Source organism: Castor canadensis, chromosome 1 (assembly GCF_047511655.1).
Source record: "Castor canadensis chromosome 1, mCasCan1.hap1v2, whole genome shotgun sequence".
Taxonomy (NCBI): domain Eukaryota; kingdom Metazoa; phylum Chordata; class Mammalia; order Rodentia; family Castoridae; genus Castor; species Castor canadensis.
This window is the reverse complement of record NC_133386.1, coordinates 38,471,852-38,485,482: the sequence shown is the minus strand read 5'-3', so window position 1 is coordinate 38,485,482 and position 13,631 is coordinate 38,471,852. Positions and strand designations below refer to the sequence as shown.

Here is a 13,631-nt window from a genome sequence, read left to right as displayed (position 1 = left end):
CGTTTTTAAAAACTGAATCTTCAAGAATTATGAGAAGTTAGTTTGATGGACAAGGGCATAAAGGATTTTTGCCAGCAGAGATTAAAGTATGGATAAATACAGAAAGTCATGGAAGCACTTGCCTCATTGGAGAAACTGCAAGTTGTTACAAATAACTGGAACTCACGATGCAAGTGAGTGAGTGGCTGGCGATGAGCAGTAGATGAAGAACAGGTGGGCGGTGGCCCCTGGGGAGGGTCTCCTGTATCATGGGAAGATTGGGGCTTATTTCATGTAAAGTCATTATTTTTCCAGGAATAGAGCCAAAAACATTATAGTAAATACCCTCCCCACCACAACCAAAATCAAAAGATGTATATTTGTGGTGTCTGCGGGGGTGTGTGTATGTGAGTGTGGTGTGTGTTTGCGTGTATGTGTGTGGTGTGTGTGGTGTGTGTGTGGTGTGTGTATGTGTGTGGTGTGTGTGGTGTGTGTGTGGTGTGTGTGGTGTGTGTGGTGTGTGTATGTATGTGTATGAGTGTGTGCATGTGTGTGTGTGTGTGTGGTGTGTGTATGTATGCGCGTGTGTGTGGTGTGTGCATGTGTGTGTGTGAGTGTGTGGTGTGTGTGTGGTGTGTGTATGTGTGTGGTGTGTGTGGTGTGTGTGTGGTGTGTGTGGTGTGTGTGGTGTGTGTATGTATGTGTATGAGTGTGTGCATGTGTGTGTGTGTGTGTGTGGTGTGTGTATGTATGCGCGTGTGTGTGGTGTGTGCATGTGTGTGTGTGAGTGTGTGGTGTGTGTGTGGTGTGTGTATGTGTGTGGTGTGTGTGGTGTGTGTGTGGTGTGTGTGGTATGTGTGGTGTGTGTATGTATGTGTATGAGTGTGTGCATGTGTGTGTGTGTGTGTGTGGTGTGTGTGTGTGTATGTGTGTGGTGTGTGTGTGGTGTGTGAGCGTGTGTGGTGTGTGTATGTGTGCGCGTGTGTGTGGTGTGTGTGTGGTGTGTGTGTGGTGTGTGTGTGTGTGTGTGTGGATTGTGTTTGGGCAATAGTGAGTTGGAGGTAGAGACAGGTGGAATGAATAAAAGATAATAAGGTAGAAAGAAAAACTCTTTGAGGATATAAGAGGAAAGAAAGGGAAGAAATTTTTCACACAGTATTGAATTAAGGCAGTGGTTTGACGGATCCTGTTTGCTCTCAGCTCGATTTTGCCCACTATCTCGATTTTGCCCACTATCTCGATTTTGCCCACTATCTCGATTTTACTCACTATCTCGATTTTACTCACTATCTCGATTTTACTCACTATCATCTCGCAGAGTGGCTACTATAGTCATTTGACGATTATGGGGAATAATTATGCATTTTTCTTACTGAACTGATTTAGAATGTCACATTGTTCTAGATTCCTACAACTTGTCACGTTGTGTTAATTGTTTTCATGCTTTACACTGCTGACCCAGCTCATGAACAAAACAGCCCTTTTCTTCCTCCAATGGAAAAAAGTAGGTGACTGGTTAACAGGCATGATTGCATATGCAGAAAGTGAAACACCCTAATATAGATGTTAAGTCAATGTATTTTAGAGAAAATCATGGTATTTTTTTTCTTTTTCCAAATTCTTCCATCAATATCAGGCAACATTCCTTTCAAGTAAATTGAATTCACTAATTTTGGTTGCTAATTTATATTTTTATGGAGTATTCCCTAATATTTTTATAGAATGAACTGTGATAGTAATTTTTAACTGTTTTTGAAAATGTAGGAAATGTAAATTGGAAATCACAGGCAATCTGACATGATGGTTAAGAACAGAAGCTAAAGAGTTTAATTGGGTTTCATATCCCAGTTTCTTTGTTATTATTTAAGCCATTTAAATAATCCAAGACTCAATTTTTTTTTTTTTTTTGCGATACTGGGGCTTGAACTCAGGGCCTATACTTAGCTAGGTAGGTGCTCTACCACTTGAGCCACTCTGCAAGCTCCAAGACTCAAGTTTTTCATCTGCAAAGTAGGAACAATAATACTGACCTCCAACTTGGGCACCAGTGGGTCACGCCTGTCATCCTACCTACTCAGGAGGATCATGGTACAAAGCCAGCCCAGGCAAGTAGTTTGCAAGATCCTATCTCAAAAAAACCCCACCATACTAAAAAACAGCAAAACCGCCAAAAAAAAAAAATACTGACCTCCAAAGAAATTTTATACACCCTCACATGTATATGTATGTGTGAATTACGCATATATATGTTTATACCCGTGTGACTATTATTTTAGCACAACCCAAAATAAAATTGCTAATATTCACTTCAATCGTTATTGCTACCTAGGAGCTTTTCTTTCAAAATAAAAATGGGAGTGTAATAGTATTGGTAATAAAGTCACTTCATTCCCCATCCAACCTAGTCTACAACTAATTTCCAGAATTAACCCTTAATCTCAGTGGCACTAGTTTTAGTGACCTGCCTTCCTCCATCTGCACCATACTTACATCTTACCCATGCTTTTTGTCACATCTTCAGAAAGCTTTTCCTTCTCCCCCACCAACCATCTCACTACACAGATCCAACTGCATGATTTCTTGCTCAAAATCTACTGCCTGCCTTTGGACGTCAACCTGACATCGCTGTTAACATATCGATTCTGAAATCTTCTGAATCCTCATCACAATAGCAAAGATTTCTATGTGTCTTTGCCACTATGTTATAAATGATGGAAGATGTCTCAGCAAGTTTGTTTTGAACATTTCTCCAACATGGTTTGGAACCACGGAAGTGCTGAGTAATGATTGCTCAACTTAGAATTTTTTTGACTTTATAATGGTGCAAAAGCATATTCATGCAACCATTCTGTTTTTAGCTTAGCACACAATTCAACAAGCACATAAGATATTCAATACTTTGTTATAAAATAGGCTTTGTGTTAAATGTTTTTTCCCAGCTGCAGGTTAATGTAAGTGGCCTGGGCACATTTAAGCTAGGGTAAGCTGTAATGTTGAGTAGGCTAAATGTATTAAATGAATTTTTGACTTAAGTTATTTTCAATATATGATAGATTTGGCAGAACACAATCCCATCAGAAATCAAGGAACATTTATGCTTTTCTTGCTTTCAATGACTTCATTCTCTAAAGACTCCAACTGAACCATTAGTGTGAGGCAGCACCCTATCTTCACTTTTCCTAATCAAACATCACACACAGATCTCTAATTCTCTTTTAAAGCATTAGCATATGATAATGAATCAATGAGGATAACATCCAATTGTAACATGGTGTTTGCTGTTTAACACTGCTTCCAAGTTATCTAGAACACTATTTCATTGGAGGGTTTCAACCATTACCTCAAGAGTCAGGACTTATTCTTTGCCTGGAATTACCATGACATCTCCCAAAGCATTCCAAGTGCATCCCTGTCTGCTTTGTCTGCCTACAGTTCATCCTAAATCAATGGGGTGACCTGTAAGTAGGACCACTATTGATTCTTCAAAGTCCAGGAAATTAGGAAGAAAAAACTAGAAATGAGAAAATTTTTTATTAGGAAATTTGAATGAGTTTGGCAAATGAAAACTTCTAAATCTATAATTCAGATAATATACTACACTACAAAGTCTCATACCATCCCACTAAATAAAAACTGTCAATGTTCTGAAATGATTGAAAATGTTAAATATAGTTTTTAGATAAAAAGATGAGATTAAAGGTAGCAAAGGAAATGAGTCAGTGAGTTATAAACTGATTAAACAGATATATGAAGAGGTAAGAAACCTTAGAGGTCTATGCAGACTTTTTTTTTCTTTTGTGACAGGTTCTTGCTATGTAGCTCAGACTGGTTTTGATCTCCCAGTACTCCTGCCTCAGCCTTCCAAGTGCTGGAATTACAGACCACCACATACCACACAGATTCTTTCCTTCTTCTTTTTCTTCTTTTCTTCTTCTTCTTCTCCTTCTCCTCCTTCTCCTTCTTCTTCTTTGACTCTTATTTCCATTCATAAGGGAAAAAAGTCTTGCAACCATAAACATTAAGAAGCTAAGCTGGAGACTATTCTCTTTTTTTTCACTGTTTAAGGAATTTTTACTAAAGCAAGAATTTTATAATCCAAATTATGTTTGGAGACTATTCTTCATAAAGTTTAGACTCAAAAAATGCAATACCCTCAACTAAACAATATTCAAATAAACTCTAAGTTGTGCATCAAAAAATGCCCCAGATAGTGCTATCTCTGGGAGAAAGCTAAAATTGTTTTCCTAAGAATATATACACAAGGGCTGGCCACCATGTAAGTTTGGGGACTAAATTAGCACTAGCCACAAGGTTTCAAAAAAATATATTATATGCCTGAAACTGTTATGTAAAGCAGATCTTCAGTTACCTGTTAGAAACAAATCTAATTACCACTCTCTGCGCCACCAGCACGAACATCTACTCCTCCTAAGGCACAAGCATCAGCAGGTGGAGTTCAAGAAATATGAAACCAAATCAAAAACAACAAAACATAAAACAAAACCAATATCACTAGTGAGAACCAAAAGAACAATGACTTCTATTAGAACAACAGAATAGCATGCAAATCAAGTATGTTTAGTTCATCTATATGAAGAGGAAAGGACTGGGAACAATGTACAGCCCTGCAAGGGCATAGTCCCAAGATCTCACTCTCTTTAACTAGGTCCCATCTCCAAAGTTTGCATCACCTCCCATTAGCCCATCAAATTATGAACCCGTTAATGAATTAATCCACTGATGAGGTCAGAGCCCTCATGATCCAAGCACTTCCCCAAAGTCCAGCCTTCGAACATTGCTACATTGGGGACCAAGCCTCTAACATTTAAGCCTTTGGGAGATATTACAGTTCAAAACCATAGCAGAACAGTTATAAATAATAATCAAGAGCAAATATTGATCATATTACTACCCTATTATGTTTATACAGATCTTACAATTTACAAAGCATTTTCACCTGTTGGCAAGGAAATGTAGTAAGAGGAAGGCTTTTGTTGCATTGTAGTTGTGCAGTATTGGTGGTTGAACTCAGGGCCTGTTTCTTGATGGGAAAACACTCTACCACTTGAGCTACAACCCCAGTCCCTTCAGTTTTAGTTTGTTTTCAAGGTAGGGTCTGCTTAACTTTGCCTGGGTTGACCTCATACTCAAGATCCTTCTGTCTCCATCTTTCAATTAACTGGCGTTATAGCTATGAACCATGACCCTGACTAAGAGAAATTGCTATGATTGCTAAGAGAATATGAATGGAAATGGCAAGAATTTTAAAAATAATTTGGAATTACATCATAAAATTGAAATTTTGCATACAATTCAACTCAGCAATACTACTTCTAAGTATAGGTTTTAACAGAAATGTCACACATTTATGTATGAATAAGAATGTTCATAGCTCTTCTTCATGATAGCAGAAAACTAGAAACTAAAATGATGTTTAAGAGGAGTATATTATCTGAATTATAGATTTAGAAGTTTTCATTTGCCAAACTCATTCAAATTTCCTAATAAAAAATTTTCTCATTTCTAGTTTTTTCTTCCTAATTTCCTGGACTTTGGACTAAATATATAATACAATTTAGTCCAAGCAAAATTACATGTGCTCCATTTCTTAGTGTAGTTTAAGTTTTTAAATGTGTGTTTTACTCATTATAAAAGTAATATGTATCTGTTCATTTAAGGACAGATGGAGAAACTCAGAGGCCAAATACTCCATACTCTCTTAACACAAACAATTATTAAAATGTAATATTTCCATCCATCTTTTAAAAATATAGGCTCTCTGCCCTTAAGCATGGTTGAAATACATTTTTCTATATAGCTTTTCCCTTGGTTTTGTTATTGGGAGAACTTCCTGTCATAAAATTTTCCATGGTCTCATATGCTTTTTACTATCTTCTTTTTGGAGTCTGTATTTATTTTTGGTGCTGGGAATTGAACCCAGGGCCTCATACATAAGTGCCTTATCACTGAGCCACACTCTCAGCCCTTGGAGTAATAATTTTAAAGAATATTTAAGGTTTCTCTGAGTAAACATATTATTTTATTTACAAATTCACGCATAGTTAGAAGTTTGTGGTTTGGGCATATTTTATGACGATGACTCTCAGTATATTTATAGATTTTATAGCATAAATTCTTTTATCTACACTTAGAAATTATTTTAGGTAGATCATCATAAGTGAGATATGAAGTGAATGCTAAATGTCAAGGCTAACTGTCAGAAGGGCTGTACTGATTTACTCTCCCCACCACACTTCACAGAATGTCCGGCTTGGGTTTGCAAAGGGGATCATGTTGTTGTAAATGTACAATGATAGTATAGATTTTGTTTTGAGTCTGTGTGAGTGATATCACCTCTCCTCCAGTTGTGCAAGCCTGGAATCTGAGAGAAATCCATTCACTTTCATTTTCCTCAACCTTCACACCTAATCCAATATCTCACATAACTGTTTTTATTTTCAAAGCATTTCTCAAGTTCCTCTACTTTTTTCCATTTTCAAAAATACCCTTGTCCCTTCTACTGCTTTCAAGTCCTACAACTATCTCTTAACTTTGATTTAATAATGAGACCTGTAAAAATGATGCCGGAAATCACAAAGTGTAGAGCATAAATCTTATGTATTCTCTACTCAGTTCTTGCAAATATTACATTTTTACTGATGCTGTGTAGCTTTTTAAAATAAAATGCCACAGAGATTGTTAAAGACCTGTGTGCTTCTATTTGAACCCCCTTCCCCTCCCTTTCTCTATATTATTCTTAATTTTCTGTTTCATTCCTGATCTCTTTTATACTATTGATACTTATATGCCTTCATCCATTAATATTATAAGCATTGCTTTGCATATTTTCAAACTTTATTAAAAAAAGAGTACAATCTTCCACAAGTAGCTTTTTAATCATTATATATTTTGATGTTTAGTTATAGAAATATTTATAATTCTAATGAGCTTATTTCAATTGCTTACAGCATTTCACACAAATATTTAACATTTATTTATCCATTATTGTATTGGTGGACATTTAGGCTATTTACTATTGCAACCAATCCATTAATAAGTATCTATACATATCTCCTTGTTCACATGGGCAAGGGATCCTATAAGTCTGAAGTGTCAATCTAGGTATGGATTTGATGAGTTGAAGCTTATGTATATCTTCAGCTTTAACTAGATATTGTCAAATTGTTCTCCAGTGCTGATTTACAAGTTTATCTCAACAATGGTGAGACTTCATATAGTTCCTCATCCCATGGATGCTGTTGTTGAATTTTTCTCATTCTTATAATTGATGGATATGCATGATATCTCGTGATTTCCACTGAATTTGATTATTTTTCATCAGTTTATTGGCCATTCATGTTTTTCCTTCTTGAATCATATTACCTTTGTCCATTTTTATTGAATTGTTTATTTGTCTTGATTTGCAAATGACTAACCTATACATCCTTGACTTGTAAAACTCTAATGTAAAATGGTGGTTTTATACTCTTCTCAGGCAATGCAAGATTCTTAAAACACTTTAATACCTGATATATATGTCTTTATGCTGTATATTTTAATTCTATCCACATTTGACATCTCACAAGACTTTATTTATTTATTTATTCATATATTTATTTTTGTAGTACTGGGGTTTGAACTCAAGGCTTACATCTTGAGCCATTCCAACAGCCCTTTTTTTAAATTTTTTAATTTTTATTGTTTTATTATTCATATGTGTATACAAGGCTTGGGTCATTTCTCCCCCGTGCCCCCACCCCCTCCCTTACCACCCACTCTGCCCCTCCTTCTCCCCCCCCACCCCCTCAATACCCGGCAGAAACTATTTTGCCCTTATCTCTAATTTTGTTGAAGAGAGAGTATAAGCAATAGTAGGAAGGAACAAGTGTTTTTGCCGGTTGAGATAAGGATAGCTATACAGGGAGTTGACTCACATTAATTTCCTGTGCATGTGTGTTACCTTCTAGGTTAATTCTTTTTGATCTAACCTTTTCTCTAGTTCCTGGTCCCCTTTTCCTATTGGCCTCAGTTGCTTTTAAGGTATCTGCTTTAGTTTCTCTACGTTAAGGGCAACAAATGCTAGCTAATTTTTTAGGTGTCTTACCTATCCTCACCCCTCCCTTGTGTGCTCTCGCTTTTATCATGTGCCCAAAGTCCAATCCCCTTGTTGTGTTTGCCCTTGATCTAATGTCTGCATATGAGGGAGAACATACGATTTTTGGTCTTTTGGGCCAGGCTAACCTCACTCAGAATGATGTTCTCCAGTTCCATCCATTTACCAGCGAATGATAACATTTTGTTCTTCTTCATCCAACAGCCCTTTTTTGTGGTGAATTTTTTTTCAAGATAGAGTCGCATGAACTATCTGCCCAGGCTGGCTTTGAACCTTGATCCTCCTGATTTCTGCTTCCTGAGTAGCTAAGATTACAGGCATGAGCCACCAGCACCTGGCAAGACTTTATTTTTTATTACATTATATAGTCAATATTTATTTTGCATTACTACTCATATTTGCCATTTTTATTGCTTTTTATTCCATTCTGCATTTCTGACCTTTCATGCAAATTCATTTTCTCTTTGCCTGAGTAATTTCCTTTCTTATCTTACTTGAAAATTTGACAATTGGCACTAGTGAGGCAGTATAAGCTGTGTTCAGTTCTCCATTGTTTGCATTACTATGTCTTCTAAAGTTGAGCCATCCATGGATTCCTGCTTTCAATCTTGACTGTGAAATTAATAGACACACATGCACAAAACACACTATAGAATCTGATTTATCCCCATTTAATTTAGGACTTCTGTACTTGTAGTCATAATTTTTCACAGAACTATTCTTGTCAGGTTTTGGTATTAAGATTATAACTATATAAGGTCTAATAGGGTCTAGAGATTTCAGTCCCTTTTCTATTGATAAAGTCCATGTGTCATCCTGAAATATGACTAAATGGATCAGAATATGCCACCCCAAAATATGTCACCTTGGCATATGGATTATTTTAAGGTAAAAGAAATCCATAGCCAGTCAAAGCAAGAAAAGCTCTTTACCTCTTCCTCAACTGCATAAAATAAAATCTAAACCTTTCCTTTTGTAAAGGAAATTTATATTCATAAAGGAAATTTTCATTAGTAAAGGTATGAGACAATTTTATCCCCTGAGAGACTGAATTATCTGCATAATAGGGAAAACTTTATTCAAGATACATTTCCATTCTCTTCCCTCCCTTAATTTTTCCCTACCACCCCTCAGAATCCCCAAACCTGTACCCTTTCTGTAGGGGAGGATGACATGTAAACCTCAATCACCAGGCCACTTATTTGACTTGCATATTTTTGTGGGACTCTCATGTATAGGATGAAATTTAAGTAGTTCTTTTCCTGTTAATTTATATTATGTCATCTTAACTTGCAGACCAGCCAAATGTGTTTTTTCTCCACTATGCCACCCTCTCTTACATACTTTTTTGAAATACAGAAATTTGGCTTAGTCTCAGTAAAACCACTTCACTAAATTTCACTAGTAAGGCATGATAATCATCTTTTGTTTATCTTAAACAACTTTCTAAAAGTTTTGAAATTAGTAAACTAACTGAAACAACTATGTATACACGAGCAACAAAATAAAAATTTTCAGGCCTTTTTTTTTACATTGTATATGTTTGATGAATTAATGAATGTAGAATGTAGATAATTCCTGAGTTAGTACTGAGTACCGTATGGGATATGCTTGCTTTACTGATTTTTCCAACCAAATTTGCTTATAAATTTCTTGTAGGAATGTTCCAGGAGAAGTGGAGCTGTGTTCTTCAACAATTACTCATGAGGAGGACTCTCCACAGAAGAACAAGATATCCGGGAAAGAACTCATAAAAATGTTTTCCTCTACGCAACTCTGTAATTGCATCTGCTCTGCTGGATGTTATCCAAAGCTATAATAAGAGAATATTTGAAGCATTGAGGTCAATGGTGCAATTCCAAAGTGATTCTTTTATGTAGTTATTAATTATAGGTTTAATTTATTTTTTGTTCTACAATATGTTTTAACACTTGGCAACATACAGAATTTCAAATTCAAATTTATATTGTTTTATGTTGGTTTATAGTTTGCAAAATTAAAAGCTAATTTGCACACCTAGTCAAATCCTTAGCAGAGCCGACTTTCTGATTGGAAATTTATCTGATGTGTGTGATATCATCAAGTTATCACTTAAATTTCTTAGCTCCTTTAACTTTCCCTAAGGACCTTGCTAATAATCTTTGTGATGTGCTACTTAACCTTTTCTGATTTTTCAATGTCACATGTATGCAATAAATCCAGAAATGCACATTTGTGTTTGGAAAGGAATCTGACAACCCCTGATTTTCTATTTTTGCTTCACAAGAATGGTACAGTGGTATCCATTTCTGTAAAGCTAGACTTTGCAAGGGCAGCCATTGAAACCGTAGTTCTCTAATAAGCAAAGAGCCTTCTTGGAGCAGTGATGAAATTGTACCTTTGAATAAAAAAGTAAAAAATCTTTTAAGAAATTAGAAAAGCCAAGTGATGGACTGTGCAATAGAGGTCTTTGCCTTTTTGTTCTGTCCTTTTGGGCCTCCCCTTGGAAATCTCTTGTTCCCATTACCCCTGCCATATCTGTACCAACTTAACTTTGGTTGTGACACATTTGTTTTCTTTCCTTAGTGCTGCTGAGTTAAACATTTTTCAAAATAACAATAAAAACTAAGCAGAGATATATCTTTAAAATAAGCAAAAGACATGCAACCTGAAAGTTACCAATTTTGCAAACTACACGCTTTGGAATTAAAAAAAAAAAAAACAGCAACAAACGTCAACTGCAAAATACTGGTGTAGTCTTGCACCCTTTCCTCCCAGCATCTCATATTCTTTGCCTCTGAGTGTCACGTCCCAGCCGAAGACCCAAATAAGTGACATCTTCCCAATTTTCTTTGTTGTTCATCTCTCAAGACTAGAGATTAAATAAGAACACTAATCCTTTGTAGGTCAAGTATGTCCCTCCCAGGGCAAAACTGATGTGGATCTGCTCAATTCAATAAAAGAAAAGAGAGGGAGAGGAATGAGGGAGGGAGAACATCTAGTACTTTCTTCATGTAGAGATACAGAGCAATAACCACATCAGCCATTCTTCTCTTCCCCTTTCTCTCTCTCTTTAGAAAAGAGGCAAAGCTTCCTGCTAGGCCTTTCAGGAAGCAGGTAAGGAGTGACACGAGGAGACAGAAAGATTCCAAGAGTAGCTTGGAACTAAGGGTCAAAAATCCCTATTCTGCCTAGGCTCAGAGGATATCCTTTACTATAGGCATTCCATATTGCACAGGGTAATACTTTCTATTCTTAATGATTCAAAGGCTTCAAGAAAGAAGTAAAACCATCGTTGTCAACTGGGGCTGATTTTGCCTCCCAGCAAATGTAAAGCAACTTCTGCTGACATTTTTGACGATCACAACCATGGAACTACTGCTGCCTCTAAAGGGTAGATGCCAGTGATGTTCCTAAACACCCTAAAACACATCAATGAATTATCTAGAGAAATGTCCATAGGACTGAGGTAGAGAAGCCCTGCACTAAAAAAGCTAATAAATTTGATCTCATGTAACATGCCACCATAAAATGAAGAAAGCCAGGCACAGAGAGCTTAAGCAACTTGCGTTAGATTGCACAGAGTAATTTTAAGAGTGAGAGTCTAGTGGATCCTCAGAGCCCTTGGTCTCTTTCTATGTATTAGTGAAGTCTATGAGTCAGAGCAGCATGCTTTACCTGCCCTTCCTACTCTTCCCTCATACTTCTGTGTCCTGCCCACCTCCCATGAGCATGCTGGGTACCATATGTTACCAGTGACCTGGAGCTCATTTAGGCCAGGCATGTTGAGTGCACCTTCCCTTGGGACATTGAAGATAGCCATTGCATCCTCACCTGTGAAGAAAGATCACCTCTTGAGTGATCCAGAATTCATTGACTTGGTCTCACACCTGCTCCTGAGAGAAGAATATAAGATAGCTGTTTGATTAAGCTTTAAAGAAGTTAAGAAGATTAACCACTTTAAGTAACAAGGAAAAGGAAGGCTACAAACTGTAAACTCTTGTTTTTATAATGTGTTGACTTCAATAGTAGTCTCCCTGGGCTGAATCACTATTTGAGGATTAACAAAACTCACTGGCTAATTTTTCATCCTTCAAGACTCAGCTAAAGCAAAGCAACCTTCCTTTCCGCTCATCAGTCTGAGTTAGGAGGCCTCCCTCAGTGCACACAGGCATGCTGGCCTTACCTCTGGCACAGACCTCACAATCTCACACTGCTTTTTAAAGAATCTGTTTATCCTTTCTTCTTGACAGACCATGAATTCTTGGGGAGAGGGGGAGAGGGTGGGTGTCCTTTATCTATATTCTTAGAATCCAGTGCAATCTCAGCATAGACATTCAGTAACTGCTTCTGAATAGCACCCATGTTTTATGATTGTAAAAATGATTTTAAAAATATTAGAATTTTATAAATCAGAAAAATGAGTCAGAGTATAGATGAAGGTTAGATGACTCAAGCTGGAAACTCATGAGCTATTTTTGGCTCATTTTAACAGCTGGGAGTCAACCCTAACCTGGTGTTTAATTTCCAGGGTTAAGAAGACCAGGGAGACTGAATAGACCTAACATGATTTAGTAGTCACTTTACACATGCCTGGTCACTATCACCAAAAGTCACTATAGAGTTATTTTAATGGCAGGGATTACAAATCTGTAAACCCATCAGCATAACAAAACAATACAAACAAATAAAAACACTGATTTGTTTGCATAAGTGCCAGGGAACCATAAGTATACCTTCTTTCAAGAAAAAAATGTAAAGCTCCATTAATATTTATTAGTCTGTACTTTGAGAGTAAGTTGGCCATGGATAGAACACAATCTGGTTACTTAATTGTTTATTCAATAAGTCCTTTCTCAGCTATGGATTTGTTTAAGGCTCTGTGGCAGGAATTGTGGGAGGCTTCATGTAATAACCATCTTTAACTCTACCAGACTTTATCACTGATTTAAAGAAAGGGAATAACCACCCTCCCCACACATAAAAATGACAAACTATTTACATTTAGTAGACCAAAGGTTAAAAAGTACTAGATTGTGTTTTACAGAAGATGTTTGTGTAGATGTTGAGAAAAAGGGAAGCTCTATAACAGCTGAGAACAGGAAGGTAAGACTTGAGCTGGTAATTCTTATTCCTTGCTGGGCTTTCTAATTACATTGTCAGACAAGCCTTGGCATAGAACTGTGGGTTTCCACTCTACAACTGTCTCATCAGTCCAATAGTACAGCCTACTGACTTTGGATTAAAAACTACTATATACAGTCAATTTTTACTGTTTGCAGTAAAAAGGGGGATATTTGCAAATCCCCCTTCTCACTAAAATTTATTTGTTACACCAAAATCAATACTCCCAGTGCTTCCTCTGTAATTTGGAGTCATGAATGAAGGCCCCAGCAGAAGTACAGGTTCCCCCCGCCCCCAGGTCAAATGAGACTCTCAGCATGAATGTTTCAGCTGTCATATCATAAACCAAGTGCCCTTGACTATTTGGACTATCTATAGATCAGTGTGTGTGTGTGTGTGTGTGTGTGTGTGTGTGTGTGAGAGAGAGAGAGAGAGA

General features: G+C 36.9%; 1 long non-coding RNA gene across 2 annotated transcripts in view; it reads right to left on the bottom strand.

Annotated features, from left to right (window-relative positions):
- The window catches only part of LOC141423645 (uncharacterized), a 155,488-nt gene that overhangs the window by 117,285 nt on the left and 24,572 nt on the right, over positions 1 to 13,631 (bottom strand). The gene's annotated exons all lie outside the window — the stretch shown is intronic.